Genomic DNA, 13,088 nt, shown 5'->3' on the forward strand with positions numbered 1-13,088 from the left:
TACACTATCATTATTTACACAAGAGTCAACATTTTCTCTATTTACATTGGAATTGTTATCATAAAAACATACACTATTTACAAACTCAACAACAAAACAACGATCACGCGATATGCAAAACGGTCTATGAATTGCACACATAGTCCCTCCACAGCATCCTAGCTACTGTCCATCGGCGCACGGTTAGTGTTATCACGGATCACTAACTTGTCCCGAACGAAAAAAGCTTGTTTGTCTCTAGCTTTCGCAGCTCTCAGCTCTGGAAGTTGCTTACATCACCTTGCAGCCCACTCCTCAGGCACCTACTCGCTTAATCCGAGAGACGATCCTGCAAGATTTTTTGCAGTAGAGTGCACAACTTCACGATCCTTGATGAACGCAAACTTCGCTACAGTCAGACGTGGTTTCTTTTGGTCTTGCTTCATCTTCCCGAGCCGGTGCAATCTCGCAAACTTAATCGAATCCACAGTCTCTCTCTGTAATTTCAAATCGTTTGTGTCACTGCTGACAAAAATTCACTGCTATTCACTGCCAATGAAAAGTCAAATTCACTGCCATTTGGCTACCTAGTAAAGACATGTTACCAAAAGACTATAGACCGGGAGCTGGCTCCATTTATTCAAGTGAAGAGGGGAATACCTGTTTATGCCTTCATTTGATTGGTATTATGGCACGCATACAGGATCGGAACTTCTGCCGAGGCGCAGCCTGCTAGTTTGGCCCCTGGGGGCAATATTTTAGACCCAAATTGAAGGCTTTATTCAAGTTTTGGAAGGAATGAAAAAATCCATGTTATTATGATTCATTGTATGCCTGCCATGGATTTTCTGCTACTGACAGAAATTTTTGCTTGCTACAAGCCCGGGACAGAAGCATTTTAGGGGGTCAGCAATACGTGTTTATTCAAGTGAAAAGAGGAATGAATGATTTTTCTTTCAAAGTGAAGTTTATACACCAGAACAATAAAAAATGCCCATGACTGAAATTTTCTGGTGATAGTTTGTCTGGACAGAAGCCCCAAAGTGCCACACCCTGGCCCACATGGATTTATACAAGTCTATTGAGGAATGGTTGAAATAAGTTTTATTCAAACAGTATATATCAGATATACATGAAATTGGGTTTAACAGACATTTTTGCTTGCTACAAGCCCGGGACAGAAACATTTTAGGGGGTCAGCAATACGTGTTTATTCAAGTGAAAAGAGGAATGAATGATTTTTCTTACAAAGTGAAGTTTATACACCAGAACAATAAAAAATGCCCATGACTGAAATTTTCTGGTGATAGTTTGTCTGGACAGAAGCCCCAAAGTGCCACACCCTGGCCCACATGGATTTATACAAGTCTATTGAGGAATGGTTGAAATAAGTTTTACTCAAACAGTATATATCAGATATGCATGAAATTGGGTTTAACAGACATTTTTGCTTGCTACAAGCCCGGGACAGAAACATTTTAGGGGGTCAGCAATACGTGTTTATTCAAGTGAATAGAGGAATGAATGATTTTTCTTGTTTGCTAGATATGATTTATTCAAACTATAAAAAGTGTAAGCTTTCACGGAAATTCACATATCTTCAGAATAACGTAATAAGTCTCTTAATAGAGAAATTGTCATATTATGTACAAGTTTACATGTATAGCGGGCAAGTATCAGTAAGTATAGCTTGATAACTTGTTAGTCACAATCATCATCATCACTGTCACTCTCACTGTCACTCGTCCATGGAGTATCTTCCAAAAGATCTAATTCTAAGCTAGTTTCATTCTCATTTCCATCGTCATCATCGTCAATGTCTGTGTCTGCATCATATACGTCAGAAAATTCATCTGAAATACCGGTAGCACTTTCTGTAGTAGGTTCTTCTGAAAGTTTCTCTGGAAGAGCGTTTCCTTCATACTAGTATGGTAAATAGTTACCATCGTCATTGAACCATCCGTAGTTCAACGGGTTAATTCCACTGGTTGGATTTGCTGTACTGGCTCGTCTCCACAGAATAGCAATGTAGTTTACTCGCAACAGATGCTGGTCCAGGCTTTTCTGACATGGAGGTAGAGATGCACAATTTATCTTTTTCACCTTTTCAGTCATCTTACCACCTGATGTCATTTTTATGAAGTTCTGATATCTTGCCTCATTGATGTCATTCAAGTTCTTGAATCCATAAAGTTTGCAAATGAACTTACAAACTGCAGCTTTGTCAATGTTGTCAGTGGTAAGAGATTGGAGGGCTGCAACAGCGCTTTTATCATGTTCCAGTTTTGACAAAGGAATGGCCTTTCCCTTCCGATAGAATGATGACGTAAAATCGCAACCAGTTAGAGCATGGAATGCAATCATAGATTCCGCAAGCCCAGGCTGCTTTGCATTAAGACTCCTTGCAATGCCTGATGCATCAATATAACGGCGGTTATTGGCTGAACCATAGTCCATGACGAGACGTATATCAGGTATCTTCTCTGCCACGGATATGAGAAGCACCAATACATCGGTATCAGATGACCTAATCAGAGTATTTCCAGTTGTTCTTGCAGCATGGAACACTATGAGTGTATCAGCTTCTTCGTGAGTTGCCTGGTACTGTTCTGGTTCTTCAGACTTCAGCATTCCCATCGAATTTACCCAAAGCTTCACACATTTTCCACCATGGGACACAAAAACTGTCTTGTTGTCTATCACTGGACAAAAGTGCTCCTTCTTGAATTCAGACAATAAAAATGCTGCAAAAGCCTCTTTAAATGGGCCACTTTTCAGGAGATCAATGCCCTTTTTCTGCTGTTGCTGTTCTGAACTGGTTATATTGAAGCTTTCGGTTTGGCCACCTCTTTTTTGTCGTTCACAGTCTTTTATTGAAGGTTGAGAGTAACGGTCGAGCAGGAGATGAACTGACAGGGCTTTAGTTCGACAAACCTTTACCATTACACTTCTCGCTATGGCACCATATGATGATGTATTGTGTGTCGGTAGTACTTCATGTAAAAGTAGCCCACCATCAATCAGAAGTGTATCAATAGGTTCATTTGGATCGTATGATGTTTCAAGATACTTTTCAAGAACTTTTGTCAAATTGGCTTTTTCTGTTTTCGTAGGCATGCCATCAGCATGTGCTAAGCATAGTGGCACAATAGTAATTGGGAATTTCAGAATCTTCTGAAGATCGATGTTTTTTTCCATCGTAAGTAAGTGACCGAATGCATCGCGTACCCCTTCCGCGGCAGTCAGAGCTTTTTTCTCCCGAGTATTTTTTGGTTTCAGATTTTCTGCTGCAAAATTCGACACTTTTACGCGCTTAACCTTCTTTAGCATTCGCGTGTTGCTTCCTGTGCATTCATCATAGAACTGTTTCTTGAGTGCTGCACCACGATTTAGAACACCAGTCAAGTAGTCTACAGTTGCTTTGTTAGCTATTTTTCCGGTGGCCAAATTCACCAATTGTGTTGGCGAGCTGTTTTCAAATGGATTGCACGTTTTCGCTAGGTACTCTTGAAATGATTGCATGTCTTTGTTATCGCGTCGAATCCTGTGTTTTGTCCGTTGTTTCATGGGAGCTTCTCCAGCTTCAATGCCACTTTGTGTTTTAAGTTCAGAAACTGCAAGGCTTCTCTGGGTAAGTGTCACACACCACCGCCGAAATGCTGAATCGGAATTCCCGAAGTGTGTTATTCCTGTCGAAGATGAAGCAGCATCCCGATTTACTGTCTGCTCAAGAGTGATGTCGATTGGTGACCGTGAGTAGGAGTTTTTTGTCCGTCTAGTTGAAAATGCGCCCGCTTTTAAAACATCTAATGCAGCTGGCTCAAGTTTTCTCAGGTTCTCCAGAAACCATGTCCCCCAACGAGCGTAATTGGGCCGATTGAGAGCGAAGAAGATTTCCACTAATCATGGAAAAACAGTTATGTACAGATTGACATCATTCATGCGAACAGCACGCTGGATTTCTCTATATACACGGTTAATCAAGTAAATGTAAATAGCCCAGAACGCAGCAGTGCTGCCGAGTTTTCCCTCAATGACCGACTTCAAAAACGTCTCAAAGTCGATTGTTAATACATTGAAGTCTTTGTGGTCTGCAATTTCAACCAAGAAGTCTTTATCACTGGTGGAAGCAGCCTTGAGTGTTTCTATTATATGAATATATTTGTCAGAATTTTCAGCTTCCAATAGGAATCGTTCAAACAAAGCTTTTTCGAAACATCCCGCAATAATTTGGTGAAGCCGCGTACATCTCTTATAAAACTTCCCCTTCACAAAGCCATTTAACGATCCTTCGGCTAGAATTCCTGATTCTGTCATGAGATACTCTAAGCCTGATTCAGCTATCATTGTCCCAATGGCACCAAAAAATGCTAGTTCTACATGAAAGTGGCCGAGTAAAATGATAAGTTTATCAAACTTTGGCTGATGAAGAACTTGTATCGAATATGCCTTAAGAGCAACGGCAAGATCATAGGTTACAGGATGGTAAGGCATACCTGATTCTTCTGCAACTAGCATTGATCGGTTCATTGTCTCATAAACGACGTCATTTCGAGTCGGTGACTGTGAAATTGGGTCAAGGTAGGCTACAGCAGTAATGGGCAAATGGTCTTCAACAAACATTGAGAAGAACCCGTTAAACATTGGAATATCTTTATAAACTGAAATGGCTGGCCATAAAATATCCAAAGTTTTTGCTGTCTGGAGTTTCGTCGAATCATCTTCTTTGTGTGCTTTACTGAAATCAAATTTTGCCAGTTTAAGATTGCTGTGAAATGGTGGAATTGTTTTCACTGGTCCATCATATCTTCTCCTTGGTCGGACAGATGTTGACTCACTGTTCTCAAATCGAGCAGTCGGCTGGCCAATATCATCAGGAGGGATATTCTGGTAAGCTATTCCGACTGTCACATGCAGGCTAGCTTTGCCATCGAGCGTTTCAATGTTTAAATCATAATTGTCCCACGCTGTACCTGAAATAAGAAGGCAGAAATCGAATTATTTCTCCCATCTCCGATCAATGATCAGTTCCAAACGAGACAGAAATTCTTTCTAAAACACTGCTTACCTGTTGCCAGGTATGGAGCAAGCTTTATTCCTGCGGGTGTCTCTAAGTTTCTTGAGCTACACGTGTATGCCAGCTCATTCTCTATTCGTTTGCACTCATCGTAGCTGATTGAATGACCATTTCGGTTGAGAATTTTGAGAGTAGTTTTTGATCCCAGCATTGATGACAACCCTAATCCAAGGAATGTGCTCTTCCAAGGACGAACAGCACCACGTGTTGTCGAAAAAACCGCATCAGATGAAAGAGCTTTTGCTCTTCTTTCTACATTTTGGTTCATGCTACTTGAGAGACCATTAAGAAGTGTTTGGAAAAATGTCTCCGTTAGTGGTGGTATATCTGGAGCTGATGATTTTAAACTTTCAATTGACGTAGGCACAGGTAACTTTGTTTTAGCCATATTTAGCATTTCTGAACGCAAAGTCATAGCTGTGCTTCTAACGCTTTCATATAATGGAATCATATTCTGAAGTTTGGATTTTGCTATTTCGAACTCCAATTCACAGTTATAGACGAAGTTGCCTTTTCGATTGCATTCTTTTCCAATAACAATCCTGTCCCCAAATCTATTTTTCAGCTTTTCAGTTAAGTTTTGGTAAGTGTACGAGTCGAGATCAGCCCTGAGTCCACCCTCAGAGATATACAATTCCTTATACAGCTCCATCAGATGAGATACATATTTTGGGCACTTCATTTCAAGTACCTCAGTTTCAATAAGGTCTGATAAACTAGAAAATGCTGCCTCATGTAGTTTTCTACCAGATGATTTTGAGACGGTGTGTTTTTTTTTAGTTTCACGCAGGAACTGGCGTTTACAAGAATTGTGATACTTCGCCTCGATTGCGACCAGGTCATCAGTTGCAAGAGACCTTATTCGCTGGCTTTGTTCATTTTCAGGATGTCTCAATGCAGCATCAATAATCTCTTTACTTGATTGTAGAGACTCGAATGTACACATTTTTTCTATGCTTCCATCTTTACCTCTAATTCTTTTTGTTTTATGAGGGCAGAAAATACATTTATCATGGAGGATGCCTTTGGAATTGGACCTTGGTAAGTCAGATGATGACCTAGTGGCTTTAGGTGGTGTGCATAAAGGCTCGCCTTGTGATTCACTTTCCCTTTTCTTAGCACATTTGACAGCGGTAAATCTCCTATTGCACTCACTATGATAATGAAGTTCAAAGGAATCTGCGGTAGACAAGATATATTTAGAGGCATCTTTGAAAACATCTCTCGGACGATTCAGGCGAACTTCAGCCGCTTTGCGTAAATTTTCTTTTGATTTATACACTCTGAGACCACTCGATTCTTGTTCATTTTTATTGCAGATTACGCATTTCTGTAAATCGGGAATAAAGGCAACTTAACATTAAATGTTGAATAGTACGAGTTTTTGTATCAACGTTTAATTGCTGTGTCTCATGGTATCCATTGGCTCTCATTGGATGGACAAGGGATTATATAATCTATAGATAATATTTAAAAAATTTATGTTTTCTAACATGTTTTTCAAATTTTAAAAACTCTGTGTACCTTAACGCCAACGAGCACATTAGTGGCAATAGCATCTTCGATTCTCCCAGCCTGATCTGATGCTGCTTCAGACGAAGATATTGCGGACAAGCCCTGAAATTAAAAGCTTATATTGCATATATCTCGCTTATCTTAACTTTATAAAAAATGAGATTCAGGGGGGATATTTTCAACTGATGGGTTGACCTTACCTAATAGATAGGTTATATTTCTAATTTAACATGTTTGATTTCTATACTTACAGTTATAAAGCTTTCTTCAAGATCCATTGTTTCTGACCATGTTATGGCTATAGGCTACTATATATTAACCATGTAGAGTCGGGGTGTAGAGTAAAGCACACTAATCACAAAAGTTTTATTGACTGTTTGGCCTTGTTTTAACATCTGGCAGAACATATTTCAATATTGTGCTGTATGAACTTCATTTTGGAAAAAAAAACATTCATTCCTCTTTTCACTTGGATAAACACGTATTGCTAACCCCCTAAAATGCTTCTGTCCCGGGCTTATAAGCAAGTGAAAATGTCTGTTAAACCCAATTTTATCTACTACTTATATAAACTGTTGAAGCAAAACTGATTTCAACCATTCCTCAATAGACTTGTATAAATCCATGTGGGCCAGGGTGTGGCACTTTGGGGCTTCTGTCCAGACAAACTATCACCAGAAAATTTCAGTCATGGGCATTTTTTATTGTTCTGGTGTATAAACTTCACTTTGTAAGAAAAATCATTCATTCCTCTTTTCACTTGAATAATTACGTATTGCTGACCCCCTAAAATGTTTCTGTCCTGGGCTTGTAGCAAGCAAAAATGTCTGTTAAACCCAATTTCATGTATATCTGATATATACTGTTTGAATAAAACTTATTTCAACCATTCCTCAATAGACTTGTATAAATCCATGTGGGCCAGGGTGTGGCACTTTGGGGCTTCTGTCCAGACAAACTATCACCAGAAAATTTCAGTCATGGGCATTTTTTATTGTTCTGGTGTATAAACTTCACTTTGAAAGAAAAATCATTCATTCCTCTTTTCACTTGAATAAACACGTATTGCTGACCCCCTAAAATGCTTCTGTCCCAGGCTTGTAGCAAGCAAAAATTTCTGTCAGTATCAGAAAATCCATGGCAGGCATACAATGAATCATAATAACATGGATTTTTTCATTCCTTCCAAAACTTGAATAAAGCCTTCAATTTGGGTCTAAAATATTGCCCCCAGGGGCCAAACTAGCAGGCTGCGCCTCGGCAGAAGTTCCGATCCTGTATGCGTGCCATAATACCAATCAAATGAAGGCATAAACAGGTATTCCCCTCTTCACTTGAATAAATGGAGCCAGCTCCCGGTCTACTATGGATAGAGCCAAACAATCAAACACCCGCTGAAGAACCAAAAAGCACCAACTAGGTATATTCGCATAATACTTCATTTATTAAACATGAACTGCTTTTGATTGTCTTCTCATTATAAGGCTTAAAAAGCCAATTAAAATCTAAATGGCGGATTGGGATTCGAAACCAAATAAAAAAATATATGGTAGTACTCCATAGAAAACAGCAGGGTCAATGAAAGTTAATTTATATATAGCCTCACCTAACCCTAACCCTATTCTTTCACGCATGATGTGCGTATTTAGTCACGTATGGGTAGCCACTTTACTACAATTGAACGCAAATGAAAACATTTATCATTATTTAGAAGAAATGGTCATTTCAAAAGCACACACTTCCCACAGCGATTGTTGTTGAGATCTTTTTTATTATAATAATGATAATAAGTAATAATAATTTATTTTCTTATAAAGCCCAAGTCTAAAACATAATCATTGCACTTGACATTAAAAAGAAAACATACATAAAATAGAGACACATATAAAGAAATTTACATATTAAGTGGAATACTTGACTAGAAGTTATGACAAATATGTTCGATTAAAAAGAAAAGTTTTGAGACTAGTTTTAAAAGATTGAACAGTAGGACTAGTTTTAACGTGACTAGGAAGCCCATTCCATAATGCTGGCGCCGCACACCTAAAAGCCCTCTCACCCAATTTCCGATTTGACTTAGGTATGACTAGATTATTGGTTACTGAATTGGATCTGAAAGTTGTCGTGATTGAGTGTAAACAGTTAAAAGAGATTTTAAATACTGAGGAGCAGTATCATTAAGACATTTATAGACAGTTAAAAGAATTTTGAACTCTGATCGAACAGCAATTGGCAGCCAATGTAGATCCATTAGAATAGGTGTAATATATGTTCAAACTTTCTAGTTCTTGTTATAAGCCTTGCAGCATTATTTTGAATTAGTTGTAGGAGATTAACTAGTGTGTTATTGAATCCAACAAGTAATGAGTTTGCGTAGTCCAAACGAGATGTGACCAGAGAATTTACAGCAGTTTTACATGATTTATCATCAAGTAGGTTACGTATCTTACCAATAGTATATAAGTGAAAATTCGCAGCTTTACATACATTACTAACATGGTCAACGAGTGACAAAGAATCGCCAAATAAAACACCTAAATTACGAATACATTGAGATGGATAGATCTTTGCACCATCTATAGTAAGAAAAATATCATTAGGCAGAAGACTCTTAAAATGCGGAGTTCCAAGTATGATAAATTCTGTCTTTTCACCGTAAGCTTTGAGTTTGTTTATGGTTAGCCAATTGAAAATGACACTGACTAGTTTATTTAACATATTATGTGTACTTGAAATTTCAACAAAGCATTTAGGATTGACAAACTGATAAAGCTGTTGGTCATCAGCATATATATGATACAGAGTAGAAAGCTGACGGATAATCTCTCCAATAGGTAATATATATAACGTAAAAAGTAGAGGCCCTAAAACGGAACCTTGTGGGATACCACATTTAAGTGGTTTACTTGAGGAGCTCGATCCCTCGACAACTACAGTTTGAGTACGGTTATCCAAGTACGAACGAATCAAATTAAGTACACTGCCATCAAACCCAAAATCTGATCGAAGACGTTCAATAAGAATACCATGGTCTATTGTGTCAAAAGCTGCCGAGAGATCAAGCATAACCATAAAAAAAACTTAGCCATCATCCATACCAAATAAAATATCATTGGTGACTCTGAGTGGAGCCGTTTCAGTGCTATGATGTGCACGGTAGGCAGACTGAAACGGTTCAAAAAGATTATGATTTTTAAGGTGATCAATAATTCTAGAAGATATGACCTTCTCAATGACTTTGGACATGAAAGGAATATTATATACTGGTCGGTAGTTCTTAAAAATTTGGTTATCAAGAGATACCTTTTTTAACACTGGATGAACAATTGCATGTTTAAATTCTTCTGGAAAAACACCAGATGTAATGCATTGGTTAACTATTCTAACAAATACACTAAGCATACCAGATGTAGATAAGACTGATTTAAATAAGGCTTTAGGGACTGGATCCAACAAACAGGACTTAGGGGCCATTGACCCAATGATTTTACCTAGTTCGTGATCATCAGTTACATTTAAATTACTCAATATTGGGGGATTACGTTCTTCAAGCGAAAATAGGGGATCACATTCAACTTTGTCAAGATCACAACGAATAGTTTCAATCTTCTCTGAGAAGTATGTAGAGAAATTTTCAGCTAATTCTACACTCTGACCAGTGGGCAGTTGCCGTGAATTATTATTCAAAAGGTCATTATTTATGATTTTAAAGGTTTGTTTTACATCAGTCATTTTACTACAGTAGTATGCAGATTTAGCAGTTTTTATCATATCGACGACTAAATTACGTTGGTGAATATACATATCCTTTTGCCAAACATATCATCTAACTGTTTGAGAGGTTATGCCATCTTGTGTTAAACAACGGTCAAACTGGTAATCCTTAAGCGTGTGGACTTCGTCTAGTAACTCAAGCCATTTTTTCTCGATTTGGGGAGGGAGTGGATCCCTTATCCCTTATCCCATCCCTTATTACGACGTCAGATATCTTGGATCATGATTTTTTCGCGATACATCACTGGTGCCCCGAATCCGAATGTATCGTATATGCTGGATAGTATTGCTGTGACATTTCATTTTAATGGCATTTCGTTAATGGCAATTTTACGCTTTGTGGAATAGACATTCTTATTGAAATCTTGTCATCTGCTTTATTCCACAAGACAGCCAATACTTTCATCGCTTTACTCTCCCGGCTCACTTGATAGTTGCAGAGATGCTAGGGCCAAAGTACCAAAATTCCGGAATTTAGAAAGGGGGTCTGGAGGCCCCCAGACAAAATTTTGCGTTTTTGCACCGCCGGAGATGCGTTCTAGAGCGATCTGGTTGGTCTCGGTAACTGTTACTACATTTTCAATATGCGGAGCAGCACCATACGGAACGGATACTTTTCCTTGTGTCGATGTACTAGCGGCAGTGTCACGATGGGCATCTTCCATCTGAAAATACGACGGCAGGCATTCGTTGTGCTTCACACCCCTCGCTGCCTTCTTATGCCGCGCGCTATCCGGGTGACGAAGAATATCTTTTTTCTCGCCACTACCGTATTTGACCAGGTCTTTACAAACGACGCAGTACGCAACGCCAGCTAATTCTAACTTACGAATGTAGTTCGATAAGTTGTCCCCGTTACTGTCCTTACACTCTAGCCAGTGCCAGTTAAATTTATTTTTTATACCGCTGTCAATTGCCTTTATATCGGCATACTCCCGACTGACAATCTTTCCGTGCGTGCTCATTTTGCAGACCGTCCCGCTTGACAGCTGCAGGTAAAAAGAAAGTTACAAAGCTGCGTGCCTCAGGACATAGCACGCACGTGCTAATAATTGAGATGATATTTATTAAATATAATCTTAATTATTACCACGTGCATCTTCACATTGTTGGCGGTCAGCGGAACGATGTACAACGGCGCGTAACGATTTGACTATTAATTGGAAATGGCGTCACAACAGTGGTGCTCCGCCTACGCACGCACAGATACCACAACAAGCACACGTATATACATTGTAGCAGAACGTCCTCGGAAACAGAGATCAAGATAAAATAACACAGAAGCGACGACGAGTACAAGCAAACGAACGCTTTTACGGTCCGTGCCATTACTGGTCGCCGCGAGGAATTCTCACCCAATTTCCGGAATTGACATCGGCGATCCTAAATTTCCGGAATTCCGGATATTTCCGGAAAACTAGCATCTCTGTAGTTGGTCTCCCAGCATTTAAGTTCGAAATGTCCTGCTTCTAAGACTGCATTAATTTCTGACGTACGCATCTCTAATTCCGGAATGCTTCGAACACTATCTGCGATATCGTTTATGTATCTACAAAGTTTGACGGTTTCCGTAGCATCAGGATATTCGTTCGTGAATTCGTCAGCCGTCATATCCAATGCTATGTTTGCTAAAGCCGGCGACGATACGTTTCCAACGTGAGAACAACTTTCGCATAGATGTCTGGTTCTCTAAACATTTCAAGGTTACGCCATAAGAACCTATGAGTGTGAACATCTACTCCTGGAGTAACTAGAATCTGATGGTACATTTTCCGCACATCTCCGACTAATGCATACTCATATTCATGCCATCTTATCAACACTGCTAATAAACTATTCAAATGGTCTCCGCACTTACTGAGATAATCGTTGATCACGTGGCCTTTATAGTTTTCGGCCTGATTGAATACTATTCGACACGGATGAGTCGGCTTTTCTGGTCTGATTACTGCATGATCGCTCAGGATAGGACCATCATAATTTTTAATTTCCTCCGGTGACAGTTTTTTCGCGGAGCCAGCTTCAACTAGCTGTTGTACTTGTTCATTGTACACATCACCGAATTTGGAATCTTTCAGTAATCGACGTTCAAGTACCTCTATCTTCGCTAATGCTTGGTAATAATTTATTTGGCAATTCCTGCCGATCACGTTCCCATGGTAATGGAATTTGCCAACCTTTTTTGTAGCGGATTCGCGAACAATAGCTCCCTCCCTTTTCTTAGTAGCGGTTTTTAATTTTTCTCCTTTCGCACATTCTTGACAACACCAATTTACGCATACGCCCATTTCTTCCGTTTTCCAAAATCGCAATATGTCTTCCGGATCGTGTATCTGATTTAGGAACACGTTGACTTTTTTTGGAATTTTACTATCTTTCAAGCTTGCGCAGCCGAATACAACTCATCCTAAGGTTGTTTCTCGCATTCCAAAATCGCCTTTCTGAGTGATCGATCCCACATGGAAGTCAACATCGTCTATACCGATAAATATGTCAACTACACCTGTTTCCCGACAGGCATAATCGCTGGAGATACTAAATGTCTCGCAAATTTCATCAAATCGCGGAGTAATCGAATAACTGCAAATTTTCGGATAGCCAATAGCTTCGATTTTGCTTTTGATGGTACCAGATATGCTTGAAATTTCGATCTGATATATTTTCGATGAAGACTGTTGAACTGACTCTCCTACTGTCACTATTTCTAATCCTATGTTCTCCCCGTCTAAATTCAAATCATCCG

At 39.2% G+C, this 13,088-nt stretch overlaps 1 long non-coding RNA gene across 1 annotated transcript in view; it reads right to left on the reverse strand.

Annotated features, from left to right (window-relative positions):
• The window catches only part of LOC141899543 (uncharacterized), a 33,750-nt gene that overhangs the window by 1,417 nt on the left and 19,245 nt on the right, over window positions 1-13,088 (reverse strand). The gene's annotated exons all lie outside the window — the stretch shown is intronic.

The sequence above is a fragment of the Tubulanus polymorphus genome, chromosome 2, assembly GCF_964204645.1.
Source record: "Tubulanus polymorphus chromosome 2, tnTubPoly1.2, whole genome shotgun sequence".
NCBI classification, from domain to species: Eukaryota; Metazoa; Nemertea; class Palaeonemertea; order Tubulaniformes; family Tubulanidae; genus Tubulanus; species Tubulanus polymorphus.